We start from the raw sequence: 22,892 nt of genomic DNA, 5'->3' as shown, positions 1-22,892 counted from the left end.
GGCGCAGAATCCTCCAAATCGTCCTCCCGAACCGTCCGCTGTATGCCGCTTCAACGGACGCAGGAAGGCCCGCCGATCTCCCGTCTCACGGCGTCGCAGCTCGCACCGGCCAGATCGATGTCGCGAGTTGCTCTCGTCTCGGCCGCGGAGCCACTACCCCTCGCTATACGGCGCGGCCCACTGGACTGACGTGGCGACCTCACATGCGCGCATGCTCAAGGTGGACGAGTCATCTTGTGTCTCAGTGCGCGACTGACCAACCGTTCTATCCAACCGCCAATGACCATTGCCTGAGCAACTCGAGCAGACCGGCGGCCTAACGCGCAGACGCAGGGACTAAGCCCCCGTCCAGGCCACTCGCTTAGATCTCTCACTGCGCCACAAATTCGGACGAGAGATTAGCAAGCTGTGGACGAGAGACTGACCCCAGACTCACCCAGACTGACCAACTGGCGAGTTTTTTTTCTTTTTCTTTATTGTGATTTCATTCCCCTGCCCTATATGGGCAGGGGAGGGCTGTCAGCGGCACAATCCGCCGCTCTTAAGCCGAGTGGCATGACAAACGTAAAATAAGAATAAAATGTTACATACATAAGGCGATAAAGGGAAACTTAAAACAGAATAACGGGAGAAAATGGAGGTAAAAAATATAGACTAACACGGAGACGTTCATGGAGGACAGTTAAAAAAAGTCACCAGAAAGGTAAAAAAGACAGTTGGAGATTCTTCAAAACTGAATGGACATGCACACGTTAAAAGCCGGCCACAGTAGTAAAAAAACTCCAGAACAACACACTTAAAACCCACTTGGAGCACACACGACGAAGAATAAAACTTCCAGGCGGGACCTGCCGAGGGAAAGCGCAGAGAGGATGGAAAAGGGGCAGCAGAGGAAGTGGCGGGATGAAGAGAGGAGGCGCATCAGTGGGTACACAAAGAGGTGGGAGACACGTGGGGCAGGAGATGAAGAGGGAAGACAGGGCAGGAGGGAGTGCAGAGACACTGAAAGACGGCACAAGAGTAGGAGGGGAAGTCGCCCAGGAGGAGGGAAGGGGAGGAGAGGGAGCCCTGAGGAGGAGGTAGGAAGATGGGGTTAAAGTTGGTAGGAAGGGTAGATGTCAGGGCGAAGCTCATCATCCGGGAGGGGTAGATGATGGAAGCTGCATTGGGAAAGGAGATGAAGGGTGTGGAGATGGAGAGTGGGTGGGACACAACGGTAAAGGCGCGGCAACTGGTTGGGGGTGGAGAGGAAGGGAGACACCAAGGGGTGAGGGGGTTCTAGGCGGCGGACAACATATAGTTTGCAGATGTGTTCAAGGAAAAGGAGAAGGTGGGGGAAGGGGATTAGGTCGAAGAGGATGCGCATGGGGGAGGGAAGGCGGATGCGGAGGGCGAGGCAGAGCTCATGGCGTTCGAGGATTTCGAGGGCTTTATAGAACCAGGGAGGGGCGGAAATCCAAGCTACTCTGGTATAACAGAGGATGGGGCGGACCAATAATTTGTAGGTGTGCATGGATGGTGGAAGGATGTAGACCCCACGTCTGGCTGGACAGGAGTTTCAGGAGGCGGAGGCAGCTGTGAGCTTTGTTTTGGACAGTAAGGAGATGGGAAGTCAAGGTGAGGTGGCGGTCGAGTGTGAGGCCAAGGTATTTGAGGGTAGGAGTGAGGTGGATAGGACGGCCATAAGTGGTGAGGTAGAAATCATGGAGGCGGAAGGAGTGGGTGGTGTGGCCTATGATGATCGCCTGGGTCTTGGAGGGATTAACACGGAGGAACCATTGGTTGCACCAAGCGGTGAATTGGTCAAGGTGGGTTTGGAGGGTACGTTGGGACCGTTGGAGGGTAGGATAAAGGGCTAGGAAGGCGGTGTCATCAGCGAACTGCAGAAGATGAACAGGAGGAGGAGGTTTGGGCATATCAGCAGTGTACAGGAGAGGGGAAAGGACAGAACCTTGGGGCACGCCGGCAGAGGGATAGAAAGTAAGGGAGTTGGAATCGTGGATAGTCACATAGGAGGGACGATGGGAGAGGAAGGAAGCAACAAGATGGACGAAGTTGATGGGGAGAGAATAGGTCTGGATTTTGAAGAGGAGCCCAGGATGCCAGACACGGTCATGGACGTTCTGGAGGTCAAGGGAAACAAAGATAGAGGAGCGACGGGAGTTAAGTTGGAGGGAAAGAAGATGGGTAAGATTAAGGGGCTGGTTGTCGGTGGAGAAGGAAGGCGGGAAGCCACATTGGGTTATAGGAAGGAGGTGGAGCTGGTTAAGGTGGCTGTGAATACGGCGAGAGAGGATGGCCTCGAAGACCTTACTGAACATGGAAGTGATTGGACGATAGGAAGAGGTATCAGAGGGGGGTTTGTTAGGTTTAGGGAACAGCAGGACACGGGAAGTCTTCCACAGGTCGGGGTAAAATCCAGTGGAGAGGAGGACATTGTACAGGGTAGCAAGGACAGACAGGAAGGATGGAGGGGATTCCTTGAGGTGACAGTAGGTGACGCCATCATGACCAGGGGTGGTATTGCGTTTGGAGGAGAGGACGAGTGTGATGCCTTGTGCGGTGAAGGGAGTGTTGATGTCTGAGGGAGGTAACCGATCCAAGTACTGGAAGCTAGGGGCGAGTGGGGGGACAGAGGTGTCAGTGCGGTCAAGGACAGTGGAGAAGAGGGAGTATTCAAAATGGGGTTTGTCAGGAATGGAGAAGACCTCGGATAGGTGGGAAGCAAAATGGTCAGCCTTACTGAGGTTGTCAGGAAAGGGTCGCTCGTCATGGAGGATGGGGTAATGCAGGGTGGGATGGCTACCAGTAAGGCGGTGGAAGGCTGACCAGTACTTGAAGGAGTTGGCAGGGAGGGTGGAGTTGAGGCGTGTGCATGTCTGGCGCCAGTCCCGGTGTTTCTTTGCTGTAAGGAGATTCCAGATATGTCACTGTAATTGCTGGTGGGTGAGAGTATCCCGGTCATGAGTGCAGAGGAAGGAGCGGTAGAGCCTGCGGGATTCACACAGAAGAAGGACAGCCTGTGGAGGAAGCGTAGGGCGGTGAGGGTGGATGAGTTTGGTAGGGACATGAGCCTCCACAGCGTCAGTGATGTTCTTCTAAAGGAAGGAAGAGGCGTGGGTGATGTCATCAGGGTGGTGATAGGTGAGGGGGTGGCTTTCGACCTGTAAGGCAACGGATTCCCTGTAGGCATCCCAACTGGCACGGTGGTAGTCATGGACAGACTTTGGAGGGGCAGCTGGGTGGGTAGCTGCAGTGGCGGGGCAGGTAGAGGAAATGGTGAGAAGGACAGGGAGATCTACTGATGGGATCGAGGACATCAATAGCGATGTGACCAAGGAGGTTGGGGGAAGCGAGGATAACATCGGGGGGGGGGGGAGGAGTTGCTTTCAGGCCGGATGTGCTGTGGGAGAGGAACTAGGTCGCCATGGAGGGTGGCAAGGGCGATCACATAGGTGGAGAAGGTATGGTCAACATGGGAAATGAAGTCAAAGGGGAGAGGAGCTGCGGGGCAGATATACATAGTGGCACAGGTGATGGTGAGGGAGGGAAAAAATAGGCTGAGGAGAAGGTGTTCAGTCGGGTCATTGAGGAGGGGTTGTGGCCAGACAGGGAGATGCCTGAGGTGGCCTATAGCGACCCCACCTCGGGCTAGGGGAAGGGGATTGTCAGTGCGGTGAAGGAGATACGGGGAGGTGCAGACAACATGGTGGGGTGGAGGTAGGTTTCATTAAGGATGAAGGAGTCAACCTGGTGCTGGGAGAGGGTATGCATGAAGAGGTATTTGTTTGCAGGGAGGGAGGGAATGTTGAGGTAGAGGAGACGATACTGTTGCGCCAGGAGGTTGAAGTGGGAAGGGTGCGGGAAGGAGAGAGACAGGCTTAAACGAGGGTGTCGAGGCAGGTGAAGGTAAAGTGGGCCTGGTTGTGGGAGTAGGTGGCGTAGGTATTTAAGTGGAAAACAGAGCGGGCGGCAAGGGAAATCTGCTGGAGTGTGTGGAGGCGCTGGAAGGGGTGGATGTTCAGCAGGATGATGGTGAGGAACTGGATGATGTCTTCCGCTGTAGGTGGAGGGCGGAGGGAATTGTTAGGGTAGATAGGTGGGTTGATGGGGCGAACGGGGACAGTGAGTTCAGGGTTGGTGGAGGGGGTTGGGCTTTGCATTTGGAGGAATAGGTGGGGTGAGGTTCATTGCAGGTGTTGCAGGAAGGGGGGGGGAGGCGAGTTTGGAACACTGTTTAAGGAAGTGCGTGGCTTTACAATGGGGCAGGTGGGTGGGTTCTTGCAGTTTTGTGTGAGGTGGTCATTGTACAGAAGACAGCACTGGCAGCAGTAGGATTGAGGAGGGGAACGGGATGGGTCAGCAGGGTGGCGGTGGTTGAAAATCAGGGCTGCCTGCGTGAGGAGGTGGTCGATGGAGGAGGCGGACTTGGTAAATATATGCAAGAGGAAAGTAGGGCCAGAGGAGTTGTAAATACGGCGGGCGGAGCGGACTTACAGGACGGGGTGGGCGTTCAGTTCCACTAAGACCTCAGCCTCCGTGACCAAAGGGCCGAGGTTAGTGATGACGGCAGTGAGGGTCGGCAGACGACAAGGCAGTTGGGAATGATGAGGAGAGGAGGATGTAAGGAATGGAGTGAGGGATGCATGGGGCCCAAAGGTGATGTGGGGAAGGTGCTGGAGAAGATCAGTATGGAAGGATGGAGAGGGAGACTTGATGAGAACAGAGTCTCTGCGAGGGATAAGTTGGGTGACGGGTGCACTGGGGATATACTTCCGGATTTCGAGGGTGAGGGTACGGGCATCCAGGAATTTCAGATCAGGGTTGGCTAGGACAAAGGTATACAGGGAGGGGGCTGGAGAGGAGGGGGGTGGGGTGGTATCCATAGTGGGATGTGGGGCAGACAGTGGCTTTTTGGATGAGGGAGTAGAGGATATGTCGCCACTGGGCTGTTTGGACGATTTTTTGGCGGGTGCTGCCTGGGAGGAGGGATGAGTGACTGGATGGATGGGGAGGTGGTGGGAGGCAGGGCCCTCCTGTGAGGCAGTAGCACTGGATGAGAGGGTAGGACGCTCTGTGGTGGTGACTGTGGCGTGGTGGGCGGTGATTCGGGCAGGGAAAGCAGTGGTATTTGCAGGGGGGAGAGGGGGAAAGTCGTCTCGGCGGACGACAGGAGAAAGAGGGGGGGTGGGAGCAGGGGCAGGGGCAGGGGCAGGGTCTTGGTCAGGGGCAGGAGCAGCAGGAGGTGCAGTAGCAGGGGTAGGAGCGGGAGTGACATGCAGGTGAGGATACAGTGATGGGGAGGAGATAGATGGGGAGGAGACTATAAGTAGGGGAGGTGGATGAGACGGTTAACCCCAGAGGAAGCACTCCATGATGTGACAGTGGGGGCAGGTGAAGGGGAGGTGTAGATGATGGTGGTAGTTGGGGTGTCCATGATTGCAGGCAGTCCCCACGGGCGACAGGAGACGCCGAAGTACAAAGGGAATGAAAAGGGGGGGTGGCGACGAGCACTGGTCGGCGGTGAGCACAGGGAGACGGCGGCGGCGGCAGGCGGCGGCGGCAGCAGCACTAGCAGCAGCGAACACCGAGAGACGGCGGCAGCGGCAGCGGCAGCAGTAGCAGCGAGCACCGAGAGACGGAGACCAGGCGGAGGCGGCGGCGGCGGCGGCGAGCACCGGGAGGCGACGAGCAGGTGGCGGCGGTGGGCACGGGCAGCAGTGACGGCGAGCAGACGGGCAACAACACGACAGGCACGGTAGGGGCCCTTCCACGTCGAAGAAACACCCTGAGAGTAGCCCAGGCAGTGCGAGTCCTCGATGAGGAAGTGAGGCAATCCAACCCTCGAGTGTGACCAACTGGCGAGTTCATAGCGCCCCTTAAAAGCACGTGAACAGGCAACCTTTCCTCTTTCCCACCAGAGGGAGACACCAAAGCTGCGATTGCCACAGCGGCGCCACCGCCAGAAAGGGAGAGCGATTGCTTCACACAACGCGCTGCGGCGCGCTCTTCAAAACAGCAATTTTTACCACAGCTCATGCCTCTAAACACTATGGGACTTAACATCGGGAGTCATCTGTCCCCTAGACTTAGAACTACTTAAACCTAACAATTTTGAACATGGCCGATAATGTAGAAACCGTAGATGAAATTTATAATATTACTTGAAAATACAGCTCTTCGGTTGCACAGGTAAAAATATTTTCAACTTTACCTAGGTTTCAACTGCTCTAAGGCAGCCTTCATCAGAAGTAAAAAAAAATTTACATTACCTATAACAGAGTTTTGGAATAATATAAAAATTATTAAACATATGTAAAAATTACATCATAGCTAACTGCTACGGTACAGTAGACAAAGAAAGCATACTTACATAGAGTAAATCGTTATGAAATGGTTTAGAGCAACAGTTCTCACGTTAAAGATAAAAATGTATTTGTACATTATAAAATTTTCCTAGGAATGCACAGAGAACAATATTTAAGGCTACAGTACGCGAAGCATAATAGCAATATTCCGCGTTAAGTGATTTTAAGCAAGGGCTTTACACCATCAAAGAAATTTTTATCACGTAATTGTAATTTCTCATTGATTAAATGGTCGTTACGGGAAAAATGTTTGAAAATTTCCAACTGTTCAAGAATATCAAGTCTGAAGCCTTTCTTTTCCGTATGTAAGATACTAATATCATGAACATCTTTAGGTTTGTGTCCTGTGATAAGAAGGTGGTCAGCGAATGACGAATTATGTACGTTCGTATCTTTTTTCCCTAATAGATGCTCTTTATATCTAATCGAAAAAAACTCGTCCAGTCTGTCCTATATAATAAGCTGAGCAAGCGTCACAGGTGATTTTATAAACGCCTGAGTTTTGCAGAGGCGACCGTCTTGGTTTTAAATTATGGATAAGATTATTTTTGAGAGAGTTGTTGGCAGAGAAAACTATGTTGCAGCCATATTTATTTTTAAGGAGACGTTGCAATCTGTAGGTTATTGGCCCTACATACGGTAAAGAGAAGTATTTCTTCAAATCGCTAGGCTCCTCAATAGTGGTCCCAAACGTGGTAATTCTGTTATTGGTTTTCTGTCTGAAGACATCATCTACTATATTTGTATTCGTAACCATTACTAACTGCAATGGTTTTAATTAGATTCAATTCGGTTTTTAAATTTTCAGAGGACAAAGGGGTAGAGATTGCTTTTTTGTGAGATCGTGGGTGTGTGGAACAGGCTGGCACAATTTGGTCAGAAAAAGAATCCTTACGAAAAATATTGCGAGAGATTTTGTCATTCACTATTGTCAAAGTTAAGTCTAAATAATTTAACTGACGGGAGCTGTTTTCAAGTTCACATGTGAAGGTGATTTTTTCATGTAGTTTGTTAAAGATCTGAAACAGGTGGTTAATGCCATCGTTCGTTCCGTTATAGACGATTAAAATGTCATCGACCTACCTAGAATATGAAACAATTCCTAAGGTGCTAGTGGAAAAAATTTTAAAAAATGTCTCTTCTAGAGAGTTGATAAAAATGTCTGATTGCCCATAGCAAGACCATCAGGTTGTTGGTACAGCTGTCCATTGAATTCGAAATAATTGTACTTTGTTACGATCTGCATTAGGTTAATGAAATCAGTGATCTGTTCAAGAGAGAGTTCTTTTTTGAACGAACGTAAGTTATTCTCTATGGCATCTAAAGTCGTTAGTACAGGCACATTAGTATAAAGGATTTTAACATCAAATGAGAACATCTTTGTGTTTTCGTCGCAGTGTATGACTTTTATTTTGTTGATAAGGCTCTGACTGTTAGCTATAGAGTAATTGCCGGCCGGTGTGGCCGTGCGGTTAAAGGCGCTTCAGTCTGGAACCGCGTGACCGCACCGGTCGTAGGTTCCAATCCTGCCTCGGGCATGGATGTGTGTGATGTCCTTAGGTTAGTTAGGTTTAAGTAGTTCTAAGTTCTAGGGGACTGATGACCACAGATGTTAAGTCCCATACTGCTCAGAGCCATTTTTATAGAGTAATTATTTCGAAAAACATATGACCTTTTTAATTTATCATGAAGAAATTTTGCTAGATCGTGGTAAGCGCTGTTCGGTGATTTATTTTGTGGACCTTAAACTGGGACCGAAGCTTAGGCGGCTGGGGGTTCATGTTAATCAGCTGTTTATTCTGGAATGGCTTAAGTAAGGAATTTGCATCATTGACCGCGGACCTAATTTCTTTTTGTAAAATTGGGGTAGGATCTACCTGTAGCTCAGAAATATTGTTTTCCTCAAAAAATTCTAAAGTTTTTGCTACATATTCATCTTTTGTAGCAATAATAAGAGAATTACCTTTATCTGATTTTGTTATGAGAGCATCATTATCTCCAAGTTTAACATTAATAGAGTTGATTAATTTTTTGTCATAATTGACATTTTCAGGGCGAATTACATTTCTACTAAGCAAACCACATACATCATGAGCAATTCTGGTCTATTGCGATCTTTCGATTTTTGCACTATCTAGATCAGTTTTAAGTTCAACAATGATATTTTCTATTACATGCTGATCAGATAAGTTAGGTTTGACATTGTATTTTAAACCTTTTCTTAAGAAAGAGATTTCATCTTTAGTAAAAATTATGTCAGTTTTATTTAAAATCCTACTAAAAAACTTATGATCACTTTTTTTCAAAATTATCAGTGCACTGTGCCTTGTTTACAGGTAAAAGGCGAAGAAGTTTATCCAATTTTTTCTTATGTCTGTTATAAATGACTTGCCTATGCACTTCTATGCTCTCGTTAATATTACACCAAAAGTCATCACTTTGAAAGTTATAATGGTTCCGAAACATTTTGGTAAGTTCATTTAAAGCGTCTTTTTTGGTATAAAGAGAGCTGATGTGATTAGCTATAGTATTTTTCACCAGCACACTAAAAGTTTTCTTATCTTTTTTGCACTGATTAATGTTCGGATAAGGTTTCACATAACTAGGCACGAGCCCCATTTTTTAACATTCTTTACTAAAATTAATTGCCATACCTGTACTGACGATTCTCTTTCTAAGGTCCTTCTATTTGGAAACGGCCTTTGACGCCTGAGCAGGCAGAACTCTTACAATTTTGAACATGGCCGATAATGCAGCAACCGTAGACGAAATTTATAATATTATCTAACTAACCGAAGGACATCACACACATCCATGCCCGAGGCAGGATTCGAACCTGCGACCGCAGCAGCAGCGCGGTTCCGGACTCAAGCGCCTAGAACCGCTCGGTCACAGCGGGCGGCTGCCGGTGAAGTTTCGAACTGTTCTGGCAGACGGTAGAGCCGAAGTTCTGCGTCGAAATGGCGTCTACATACGACTCACGATACAAGCAGTGTACTGTTATTGAATTCTTGTGTGCAGAAAAAGTAACCGTGGGCAACATCCATAAACATTTGTGTGCAGTGTATGGCGATGCTGTGGTTGATAGGAGTACAGTTGGGCGATGGGTAAAGGAAGTTACAGCCTCAGGAAATGCAGAAAAACTGCTCCATGATCAGCCACGCTCGGGACGTCAATGCCTCATTCCACGCTACAGTCCAGACGTGGCACCCTCGGACTTCCATCTCTTTGCGCAGCTCTGCGGGGAACTCACTTTTAAGATGACGAGAGTGTCAGTCATGCAGTGAAAACATGGCTACGCCTACAGGACAAGAGCTTTTACCAGCAGGGAATTCATGCTGTTCCACATCGTTGCCGTACGGCCATAGAACGTGATGGAGACTACGTAGAAAATAGGACATAAACAAAACATGTTGATGTATATTGTCCCCAAATCCTGACTTTTAACAATAAATACACTCCTGGAAATGGAAAAAAGAACACATTGACACCGGTGTGTCAGACCCACCATACTTGCTCCGGACACTGCGAGAGGGCTGTACAAGCAATGATCACACGCACGGCACAGCGGACACACCAGGAACCGCGGTGTTGGCCGTCGAATGGCGCTAGCTGCGCAGCATTTGTGCACCGCCGCCGTCAGTGTCAGCCAGTTTGCCGTGGCATACGGAGGTCCATCGCAGTCTTTAACACTGGTAGCATGCCGCGAGAGCGTGGACGGACTTTGAGCGAGGGCGTATAGTGGGCATGCGGGAGGCCGGGTGGACGTACCGCCGAATTGCTAAACACGTGGGGCGTGAGGTCTCCACAGTACATCGATTTTGTCGCCAGTGGTCGGCGGAAAGTGCACGTGCCCGTCGACCTGGGACCGGACCGCAGCGACGCACGGATGCACGCCAAGACCGTAGGATCCTACGCAGTGCCGTAGGGGATCGCACCGCCACTTCCCAGCAATTTAAGGACACTGTTGCTCCTGGGGTATCGGCGAGGACCATTCGCAACCGTCTCCATGAAGCTGGGCTACGGTCCCGCACACCGTTAGGCCGTCTTCCGCTCACGCCCCAACATCGTGCAGCCCGCCTCCAGTGGTGTCGCGACAGGCGTGAATGGAGGGACGAATGGAGACGTGTCGTCTTCAGAGTTGAGAGTCGCTTCTGCCTTGGTGCCAATGATGGTCGTATGCGTGTTTGGCGCCGTGCAGGTGAGCGCCACAATCAGGACTGCATACGACCGAGGCACACAGGATCAACACCCGGCATCATGGTGTGGGGAGCGATCTCCTACACTGGCCGTACACCACTGGTGATCGTCGAGGGGACACTGAATAGTGCACGGTACATCCAAACCGTCATCGAACCCATCGTTCTACCATTCCTAGACCGGCAAGGGAACTTGCTGTTCCAACAGGACAATGCACGTCCGCATGTATCCCGTGCCACCCAACGTGCTCTAGAAGGTGTAAGTCAACTACCCTGGCCAGCAAGATCTCCGGATGTGTCCCCCATTGAGCATGTTTGGGACTGGATGAAGCGTCGTCTCACGCGGTCTGCACGTCCAGCACGAACGCTGGTCCAACTGAGGCGCCAGGTGGAAATGGCATGGCAAGCCGTTCCACAGGACTACATCCAGCATCTCTACGATCGTCTCCATGGGAGAATAGCAGCCTGCATTGCTGCGAAAGGTGGATATACACTGTACTAGTGCCGACATTGTGCATGCTCTGTTGCCTGTGTCTATGTGCCTGTGGTTCTGTCAGTGTGATCATGTGATGTATCTGACCCCAGGAATGTGTCAATAAAGTTTCCCCTTCCTGGGACAATGAATTCACGGTGTTCTTATTTCAATTTCGATGAGTGTATGTTCTGAGAAAAATGAAATGTGGGGCATTGCTTTTTGAACGACCCTCGTACATCGGTTCTTTGTCATAATTACCATTCTACGCAAGTAAGGAAACGTTTCTGACTCATAGCAATGGAGAACAACTTACGGTGAAAATCTGTCGACTAAGACTGTTCTGTTAATGCAGAACGTGTGTTTCTGTACGTCGTCTCAGACGACGTCTAACGCATTCTCATGAAGTTCACTGCGTAGCATAGCTGGCTGAGCTCTAACTTGCGTTCACAGTGATATCATTAAAACCAAATACTAGCTCTGCTGAAGAAGGCAGGGACACGCCTACGTCCATATCTGACACACACGTAGAGTTGCGCTCTTCCAACACTACGGTTCGGTAGTTTTGGTACGTAGTAAATGGTAGAATTACGGTAGTATCAGTAGCTCTGGTAGGGAAAGAAACGTGAGTAAATGTGTAAGGGGGTAACTGAGAATCGACGACTTCCCTTTGTTCTTTTGTTGGGTCGTTTGTTTGTGTCACACATAATTAGAAAACGCACATCATTTAGTCTTACTCCCAGTGTTTATTCTATGTCCTAACGGTAGATAGATGGCATTTTATAAGCAATAAAAATTAGTAGAGCACCTGACTTCTGCATTTTATATAGTCAAAGCAATTAATTACTTTTGGTGCTAGTAACTTACAGGCACAAACACAAAAATATGTATAAAATTATTATTGTTATTTTGTACTCAATAGAATGTTCTACATCGTGATCAAAGGCAATATTTATAAGTGACAAATGCGAAAGTTATTCGTGAATGACAAAAACATGTTTCATATAAGCACGACGAAATATTGAAGCGATGTTTGATGTACTTTTGTTTTGCTACTTTTTTATTTTATATTTTCGTTGAGAAAATAGTGTTTTCTAGCGCTATATGACAAATTTGTATTATAATCTTTATTTTTACTACAACATCCCTCTGTTTCGCGTTACAAATCAACAAGTTTCAAATAGAGTTAAACATCGAGATTTCAGTTTTTCTATATATACTGTTTACTGTTAAGTAACAGATAGATAACTTCATAGAACAAAAATGTTCCGTAGGCTAAGCAGCTCTTTATATATCATCACTCAGTTTCGAGGAGGTTCACCGCTTCCGGCTTCTAAACGAATCTAATAGGACACTGATGGCATATGTTGCGATCGTTGCGACGTAACGTCTGATAGGTAGGCAGCACACCTAACGTTCGCGTAATGCGACAGAGAAGGGAGAGGCGTGTTTATGGCGATAAAAAGTGCAATAGTATCGAAGGAAATTGACGGAGATCCCAAATGTGAAATAATTTGGGTGAAGGTCACGGTTAAAGCAGGCTCAAACATGTTAATTGGATGTCTCTATAGGCCCCCTGGCGCAGCAGCTGTTGTGGCAGAGCACCTGAAGGAAAATTTGGAAAATATTTCGAGTAGATTTCCCAATCATGTTGTAGTTCTGGGTGGAGATTTTAATTTGCCGGATATAGACTGGGAGACTCAAACGTTTATAACGGGTGGCAGGGACAAAGAATCCAGTGGCTTTTTTAAAGTGCATTATCTGAAAACTACCTTGAGCAGTTAAACAGATAACCGACTCGTGGCGATAACATATTAGACCTTCTGGTGACAAACAGACCCGAACTATTCGAAACAGTTAACGCAGAACAGGGAATCAGCGATCAGAAAAGCGGTTACTGCATCGATGATTTCAGCCGTAAATATAAATATTAAAAAAAGGTAGGAAGATTTTCCTGTTTAGAAAAAGTGACAAAAAGCAGATTTCAGATTACTTGACGGCTCAACCAAAAGTATTGTCTCAAGTCGAGGATCAGTAGACAAAGTTTAAAACCATCGTACAATATGCATTAGATGAGTATGTGCTAAGCAAGATCGTAAGAGATGGAAAAGAGCCACCGTGGTATAACAACCGAGTTAGAAAACTGCTGCGGAAGCAAAGGCAACTTCACAGCAAACTTAAATATAGCCAAAGCCTTGCAGACAAACGAAAATTACGCGAAGCGAAATTTAGTGTGAGGAGGGCTATGCGAGAGGCGTTCAATGAATTCGAAAGTAAAGCTCTATGTACTGACTTGGCAGAAAATCCTAAGAAGTTTTGGTCCTATGTCAAAGCGGTAGGTGTATCAAAACAAAATGTCCAGACACTCTGTGACCAACATGGTACTGAAACAGAGGATGACAGACTAAAGGCCGAAATACTAAATGTCTTTTTCCAAAGCTGTTTCACAGAGGAAGAGCGTAGCGTTCCAAAGGATTGGAAAAGGGCACAGGTCATTTCCGTTTTCAAGAAGGGACGTCGAACAGATGTGTAGAACTATAGACCTATATCTCTAACGTCGATCAGTTGTAGAATTCTGGAAAACGTATTATATTCGATTATAATGACTTTTATAGAGACTAGAAATCTACTCTGTAGGAATCAGCATGGGTTTCGAAAAAGACGATCGTGTGAAACCCAGCTCGCGCTATTCGTCCACGAGACTCAGAGGGCCATACAGACGGGTTCCCAGGTCAATAACGTTTTTCTTGACTTCCGCAAGGCGTTCGATACAGTTCCCCACAGTCGTTTAATGAAAAAAGTAAGACCAATCAGACCAATTGTGTGATTGGATTGAAGAGTTCCTAGATAACAGAACGCAGCATGTCATTCTCAGTGGAGAGAAGTCTTCCGAAGTAAGAGTGATTTCAGGTGTGCCGCAGTGGAGTGTCGTAGGACCGTTGCTATTCACAATATACATAAATGACCTTTAGTCTGTCATCCTCTGTTTCAGTACCAGAGTGTCTGGACATTTTATTTTGATACACCTACCGCTTTGACATAGGACCAAAATTTCTTAGGATTTTCTGCCAAGTCAGTACATAGAGCTTTAATTTCGAATTCATTGAACGCCTCTCGCATAGCCCTCCTCACACTAAATTTCGCTTCGCGTAATTTTCGTTTGTCTGCAAGGCTTTGGCTATATGACATCGGAAGTTCACTGAGGCTTTTTGCGGATGATGCTGTGGTATATCGAGATGTTGTAACAATGGAAAATGGTACTGAAATGCAGGAGGATCTGCAGCGAATTGCCGCATGGTGCAGGGAATGGCAATTGAATCTCAATGTAGACAAGCGTAATGTGCTGCGAATACATAGAAAGATAGATTCCTTATCATTTAGCTACAATACAGCATGTCAGCAACTGGAAGCAGTTAATTCCATAAATTATCTGGGAGTAGGCATTAGGAGTGCTTTAAAATGGAATGATCATATAAAGTTGATCATCGGTAAAGCAGATGCCTGAGATTCATTGGAAGAATCCTAAAGCAATGCAATCCGAAAACAAAGGAAGTAGGTTACAGTACACTTGTTCGCCCACTGCTTGAATACTGCTCACCAGTGTGGGATCCGTACCAGATAGGGTTGATAGAAGAGATAGAGAAGATCCAACGGAGAGCAGCGCGCTTGGTTACAGGATCATTTACTAATTGCGAAAGCGTTACGGAGATGATAGATAAACGCCAGTGGAAGACTCTGCAGGAGAGACATTCAGTAGCTCGGTACGGGCTTTTCTTGAAGTTTCGAGAACATACCTTCACCTCGGAGTCAAGCAGTATATTGCTCCCTCCTACGTATATCTCGTGAAGAGACCATGAGGATAAAATCAGAGAGATTAGAGCCCACACAGAGTCATACCGACAATCTGTCTTTCCAAGAACAATACGAGACTGGAATAGAAGGGAGAACCGATAGAGGTACTCAAGGTACCCTCCGCCATACACCGTCAAGTGGCTTGCGGAGTATGGATGTAGATGTAGATGTAGATGTGGGTACGGACTTAAGTAACAAAATCTAGCCGGCCGCGGTGGTCTAGCGGTTCTAGGAGCTCAGTCCGGAATCGCGCGACTGCTACGGTCGCAGGTTCGAATCCTGCCTCGGGCATGGATGTGTGTGATGTCCTTAGGTTAGTTAGGTTTAAGTAGTTCTAAGTTCTAGGGGACTGATGACCACAGATGTTAAGTCCCATAGTGCTCAGAGCCAACCAACAAAATCTACTAGGAGAACTACCGTGGTCTACGTTTACTTATGATAGTCTACAGTATCCTAAGGCAGTTTCACAACTCTACTCATTCTCTTGCGCTAGTCAGAAATCCTTTGGACCTTCAATTGGACCGCACTCAATTGTAGTCAAGAAACCGTGCACTTAGGTTTATAACGTGTCTACAGACCCACACTACTCAAAATCACTCAGCAGATGAAGCCACGATGCAACTGAAAACTCCTTTTAGGTCTTTCACAATGTGGTTCCGTTGATTTTTAGAATATTACTCGCCGCAAACGTTATATCCAGCGTTGCGCCGGAAGCAATGTAACGCTATCCACGCAGGTATCAGCGGAAGGCACTCCTACCCACAGATCGTGGTTTTACGTAGGACCGGCTCCGCAAAGAAGCGTGAAAAAAAACGCTAGGGTACTCAAGTAGCATCTGCTCACGGATCAGTGCAAAAATTGTGAGTGGAATCTTACGAAATAATGGTAATCCACCGGATGATCAATTCCGATATTATTGCTTGACATGACGGCTCAATATGATGATATATTTAAATCTTATTACACGTTTCAGATGCCTTGTAAGTACGATATTCTTCATGTAGTATAACTACTTTTTAATTAAAAAGGAAATGATCACTCTTCATTTCAAAAACGAACAGTAAATGTTTAGCTTCGGGAAGAACAATGTAGAGGCTATGTGAAGTTTAGAATAATATTTAACCAAGCAGCAAATATGCATGTAGTAAAACCGTATATGATAGTAGGGACCTTCCACGGTATACAGTCTCCGTAAGTAAACTTTGGTACAAGTGAGTGATAGCTCCAAAATTTACGAAAAACTGTTTATCGCACCTATGTGCGCCGTAAAATTAGATGCACCTTTGATGAAATAATGGGGTGGATCCGCTGAAAACTGATGGTAATACTTTTGATTAAATCTTTACTGCTTCCTGCATTTGGAGCAAGAGAGAGACACCCCTCTCTTGCCCCAAAGTGCAATCGCCTAGTAGGGAAAAGCACATTCCGACTCTTGTGCGTGTTGCTTGGCTTCCTCCAGCTGTTAGTTGGAGAAATGGCGGACTATAATGCTGTGAGTGAATCTTGTACAGAGTCAGGCAGCGAATTTAATCCCACTACTGATACAGAAAACTATACGGGAAATGAAAAACTGAGTCTTCAAAGCGGCCGGAAGTGATTTAGAAATCCAATGACTTGGAAAACGAATCTGAGGAAGTCGGAACGTGCCGGGAATGATAAACGTACAGGTGCTACTACCATGGAAGAAGCCTGCTAGACTTCAAACGCAAGAGAAACTCCTTGTCGATATTGAAGAAAGTGGTATCTTGACGTGCGTCTGTGAAATATAAAATCAAGAACGGCAAGATTCATACTTAATTGGTCTTATAACGGTACGTAGCGTCGTGACACGCATACCAACAACAGGGACAAGTCACATGTCGAGCTCCCAGTTTCGAGCACAAGTGTACTTCCAGAAATGCATGTCTGATTATATGTTGCTACGTAGAGTAGTGGAGTTTCACACTATATTATTTCTCTTTAAGTTAAGTTCAAATAGCTCTGAGCACTATGGGACTTAACTTCTGAGGTCATCAGTCCCCTAGAACTTAGAAATACTTAAAACCAACTAACCTAAGGACATCACACACATCCATGTCCGAGGCAGGATCCGAACCTGCGACTGTAGCAGTCGCGCGGCTCCAGACTGTAGCGCCTAGAACCACTCGGCCACCCCGGCCGGCGTTTCTTTTAGCTTAGGTTGAGACCAGAGGAATTCAAACTATGCAAAACAGAATTCACACTAATATATGGGATTAGCAAGAGGAGTGTAGAGCGCATTTCAAGTTACATAGTAACAAACATTACACTTCCACAGGACAATAGAGGAAAACATGAAACGAGGTCCAGTGCCTTTCCAGAAATCATTACGCAACAGATACTGTCACATTAAGTTTTTCAAAGCGTTCATCCCACTACTGCTGGAAGCAGAGTAATAAACGTTATTTGTATCCTGAGTTAAATCCGAGAAAGATGTATGACGTGTCTTTGGAGAAATATGAGCGAGACCAACATATTTTGGAGGTAGAGGGTAAAAGCTATAAACATATTGTCTTGCATGATTTCAACAGAATTTTAATTATGCTTTTGGGAGCCCTCGAATGGACACTTGCAGAACTTGTTACACAATAGCAAATCAAATGAAAAATAATTAACCCGAGGATGAAATGAAAGAACTTGCTACTAAGAAAGTGTCTTACCTTCGAAAAACTGATTACTTCTGCAGTGAACTGAGACAGAAATATGCAGAGGCGCTGGAGGAGACTTCTGTTGAAACACTGTGTATTGACTACCAGCAGAACATACCATTACTCGAGGTACAACCTACTAACGCACTTTACAGACGTCAGCTTTGGGTATGTATCTTCTTTGTCTATAGAGCCAAGAATAAAACAGACTATTTTTTACGCATGATGAATCGACTGGAAAGAAAAGTGCCATAGGTAATTAGCTTTCTGAATCACTGCTTTGATAATGTAATGGGTGGAGGTATGAGACATGTATAAATATTCTTAGACGGCTGTTCTGTCCAGCCGGCCGAAGTGGCCGTGCGGTTAAAGGCGCTGCAGTCTGGAATCGCAGGACCGCTACGGTCGCAGGTTCGAATCCTGCCTCGGGCATGGATGTTTGTGATGTCCTTAGGTTAGTTAGGTTTAACTAGTTCTAAGTTCTAGGGGACTAATGACCTCAGCAGTTGAGTCCCATAGTGCTCAGAGCCATTTGAACCATTTTTTTGTTCTGTCCAAAATAAGTATTTTAGTTCCTGTTTAAGCATGTTACTGGTGGCAGATTGGAAACCCTTACTCATCGGTTTCCTGAACCAGTTCATGTTTTAATGCCTGGCGATTGGCGTTTTGCTCTAATCGAGAAGATCAAGCCCAGAATAGAGAGGACTTTTCTGCCACAGGAATGTGAAAAAGTAGTTCCGTGTAATCAGCTTGAACACTTCTATGATAAAGAGACTTTGTGAGTCATCTAAAACCTTCCCTCCTAAAGACCTTTACAAGTGATACTAAACATCTATTTCTAGTGTATACAGGGTGTTACAAAAAGGTACGGCAAAACTTTCAGGAAACATTCCTTACACACAAAGAAAGAAAAGATGTTATGTGGACATGTGTCCGGAAACGCTTAATTTCCATGTTAGAGCTCATTTTAGTTTCGATTCACCGCCAGTTGGCCCAATTGCAGGAAGGTAATGTTGACTTCGGTGCTTGTGTTGACATGCGACTCATTGCTCTACAGTACTAGCATCAAGCAAATCAGTACGTAGCATCAACAGGTTAGTGTTCATTACGAACGTGGTTTTGCAGTCAGTGCAATGTTTACAAATGCGGAGTTGGCAGATGCCCATTTGATGTATGGATTAGCACGGGACAATAGCCGTGGCGCGGTACGTTTGTATCGAGGCAGATTTCCAGGACGAAGGTGTCCCGACAGGTTCGAAGCAATTAATCGGCGTCTTAGGGAGCACGGAACATTCCAGCCTATGACTCGCGACTGGGGAAGACCTAGAACGGCGAGGACACCTGCAATGGACGAGGCAATTCTTCGTGCAGTTGACGATAACCCTAATGTCAGCGTCAGAGAAGTTGCTGCTGTACAAGGTAAAGTTGACCACGTCACTGTATGGAGAGTGCTACGGGAGAACCAGTTGTTTCCGTACCATGTACAGCGTGTGCAGGCACTATCAGCAGCTGATTGGCCTCCACGGGTACACTTCTGCGAATGGTTCATCCAACAATGTGTCAATCCTCATTTCAGTGCAAATGTCCTCTTTACGGATGAGGCTTCATTACAAGGTGATCAAATTGTAAAGTTTCACAATCAACATGTTTGGGCTGACGACAATCCGCACGCAATTGTGCAATCACGTCATCAACACAGATTTTCTGTGAACGTTAGGGCAGGCATTGTTGGTGATGTCTTGATTGGGTCCCATGTTCTTCCACCTACGCTCAATGGAGCACGTTATCATAATTTAATACGGGATATTCTACCTGTGCTGCTAGAACATGTGCCTTTACGACACAACATGTGGTTCATGCACGATGGAACTCCTGCACATTTCAGTCGAAGTGTTCGTACGCTTCTCAACAACAAATTCGGTGACCGATGGATTGGTAGAGGCGGACCAATTCCATGGCCTCCACGCTCTCCTGACCTCAACCCTCTTGACTTTCATTTATGGGGGCATTTGAAAGCTCTTGTCTACGCAACCCCGGTACAAATGTAGAGACTCTTCGTGCTCGCATTGTGGACGGCTGTGATACAATACGCCATTCTCAAGGGCTGCATCAGCGCATCAGAGATTCCATGCGACGGAGGGTGGATGCATGTATCCTCGCTAACGGAGGACATTTTGAACATTTCCTGTAACAAAGTGTTTGAAGTCACGCTGGTACGTTCTGTTGCTGTGTGTTTCCATTCCATGATTAATGTGATTTGAAGAGAAGTAATAAAATGAGCTCTAACATGGAAAGTAAGCGTTTCCGGACACAAGTCCACATAACATATTTTCTTTATTTGTGTGTGAGGAATGTTTCCTGAAAGTTTGGCCGTACCTTTTTGTACACCTTGTATTTATCAGGTCTTTCGTTACTTTCATAATAGTGATGTGGTAGAATATACATTCTATGCATATGTAGCTGCAAGCATGTCTATTTTCTGAGAAGCAACCTCAGAATATTACACTCCTGCCTCGGGCATAGATGTGTGTGAAGTCCTCAGGTTAATTAGGTTTAAGTAGTTCTAAGTCTAGGGGATTGATGACTTCAGATGTGAAGTCCCATAGTGCTTACAGCCATTTGAACCATTTGTGTATATCAAGGAAACCTGCCATTGAAAATCGCGAAAGTAAAAGACACCATGGCACTGGAGGAGCAGTATGTACCACGCAATGACAGGTGGTACTAGGAAGCACTGAAATGTTCATTACGTGAGGGAAGTGAATACGATACTGATCCTCTTGCAGAAACCGAAGACAACGCTTAAATATTGAACATTCCACTAGCTGTGGTGACTATTAGGTTTTGTTTGTATATTTTGGTTCATAGAGCACAAGTCTTTATTCTGCATTCGGCAATGGAAGTCACTGCATTAAAGACACATAATGTGTATCCACAGGACATATGGCCTGTAATTGGAAAAGTGTCATGATCATTTCTCCATTGGCAGAAGATTACAGAATAGTACCCCATTCGGATCTCTCGGAGGGGACTGTCGAGAGGGAGGTGAGCATGAGAAATAGGTTTAATAATCAATGAAACGATAATCATCTACGAGTCGGGGCGCGGAATTTCATAAGCTTGAACGTGGTAGGGAAGGTAGCAAATCTGAAAAGGCAAATGCAATGGCTCAATCTGGATATAGTAGGGGTCATTGAACTGAAATGGAAAGAAGACAAGGATTTCTGGTCAGATGAGTATAGGGTAATATCAACAACAGCAGAAAGTGGTATAACTGGAGTAGGATTCGTTATTAATAGCAAGATAGAGCAAAGATTGTGTTACTGTGAACAGTAGGTTTTTCTCGTCAGAATCAACAGCAAACCAACATCGACAACGACTTCGCAAGCTGAAGATGAGGAGACAGAGCAAGTATCTGGTGATATTGAATGGGTAATTCAGTACGTAAAGGAAGATGAAATCTAATAGTCATCGGGGACTAAACTGCAGATGCAGAGGAAGGAGCAGAAGAAAGGTTTATGGGGGAACAGGAATGAGAGGGGAGAAAGACTAACTGAGTTCTTGTAATAAATTTCAGCTAGTAACAGCGAATACTCTGTTCAAGAATCACAAGAGGAACAGACTTATTTGGAAAAGATCAGGAATTACGGGAAGCTTTCAGTAGGATTACACTATAATTAAACAGAGATCCCAAAATCAGATACTGGTTTGTAAGGCGTACCCAGGAACAGATACAGATACAGATCACAATGTAGTAGTAGGCAGAAATTTAAGAGATTAGTCAGGAGGGATCAATACGCAAAGATACTACAGTTAGGAACAGCTCAGTAGGCAGTTCATTTGAAGAGGAATAGACATTTCTAAAAAGTGCAATCACAGAAGTTCGAAAGAAAAACACAGGTACAAGGAAGGTAACTGCGAATAAACCATGGATAACAGGACTAATACTTCAGTTGATAGATGAAATAAGAAAGTATACAAATGTTTAGGATCATTCAGGAGACTACAAATAAAGGTCGCTTGGGAATGAAATAAACAGGGAGTGCAGGGAAGCTATGATGAAATAGCTGCCTGAAAAATATGAAGGGATCGAAAAATAAATAGTTGTTGGAAGGACTGACTCTGCATATACAACCTTCGGTGGAATCAATAGCAAGAATGGCAACATTTTAAGAGTGAAACGGGGGTTCCACTGTTAAATGCATAGGAGACACTGCATAGGTGTAAAAAGTGCATTGAAGGGTTCTATGAAGGAAAGATTTGTCTTATGTGATAGAAGAATAAATAGGAGTAAATTTACGAATGATAGGGGATCCATTATTAGAATCAAAATTTGAAAGAGCTTAGGAAGACTTAAGATCAAATAAGGCAAAAGGGAGAGAGAACAGTATATCAGAATTTCGGAAATAATTGCGGGGAGTGGCAACAAAACGATTATTCATGTTGGTGTGTAGAGTGCCACCTGAATTCCGAAAAAATGCCATCGACATGATTCCGAAGAGTGCCAGAGCTAACAAGTGCGAGAATTATCGCTCAATCAGCTTAACAGCTCAAGCATCTAAGTTTCTGACCAGAACAACATACAGAAGAATGGAAAATAAAACTGAGGATGTATTAGATTACGATCAGTTTGGCTTTATGAAGGGTTAAACACCAGAGGGCCAATTCTGACATTGCGGTTGACAGTCGAACCAAAACTAAAGAAAAATCAAGACACGTTCATAGGATTTGTCAACCTGGGGAAATCGTGCAACAATGTGAAATGATGCAAATTCTTCGAAATTCTGTGGCTAATAGGGCTAAGCTATAGGGATAGACGGGTAATATACAACATGTACAAGAGACAAGAGAGAATAATGAGTGGAAGGCCAAGAATGAAGTGCTCGGATTAGAAACGGTGTAAGACAGGAATGTAGTCTTTCGCCCCTACTGTTCAATCTATACGTCGAAGAAGCAATGATGGAAATAAACGAAAAGTTCAGGAGTCGAATTAAAATGCAAGGTGAAAGGGTATCAGTCATAACATTCGCTGATGTGATTGCCTTCCTCAGTGAAAGTGAAGAAGAATTACATGATCTGCTGAATGGAATAAACAGTCTAACGAGTACAGAATATGGATTAAGAGTAAATCGAAGAAAGACAATAATGAGAAGTGACAGAAATGAGAACAGCGAGAAACTTAAAATCAGAATTGATGGTCACGAAGTAGATAAATTCTGCTAACTAGCCAGCAAAATGACTAACTACGGATGGAGCAAGTAGGACATAAAAAGCAGATTAGCACTAGCGAGAAGGGGCATTCCTGGCCAGGAGAAGTGTACTACTATCAAATGCA

At 45.7% G+C, this 22,892-nt stretch overlaps 1 protein-coding gene across 1 annotated transcript in view; it reads right to left on the bottom strand.

The window, feature by feature from the left end:
• Positions 1 to 22,892, bottom strand: part of LOC126110057 (uncharacterized) — a 297,558-nt gene that overhangs the window by 179,977 nt on the left and 94,689 nt on the right. The gene's annotated exons all lie outside the window — the stretch shown is intronic.

Source organism: Schistocerca cancellata, chromosome 1 (assembly GCF_023864275.1).
Source record: "Schistocerca cancellata isolate TAMUIC-IGC-003103 chromosome 1, iqSchCanc2.1, whole genome shotgun sequence".
Taxonomy (NCBI): domain Eukaryota; kingdom Metazoa; phylum Arthropoda; class Insecta; order Orthoptera; family Acrididae; genus Schistocerca; species Schistocerca cancellata.
This window is presented reverse-complemented; position numbering and strand designations above follow the sequence as displayed.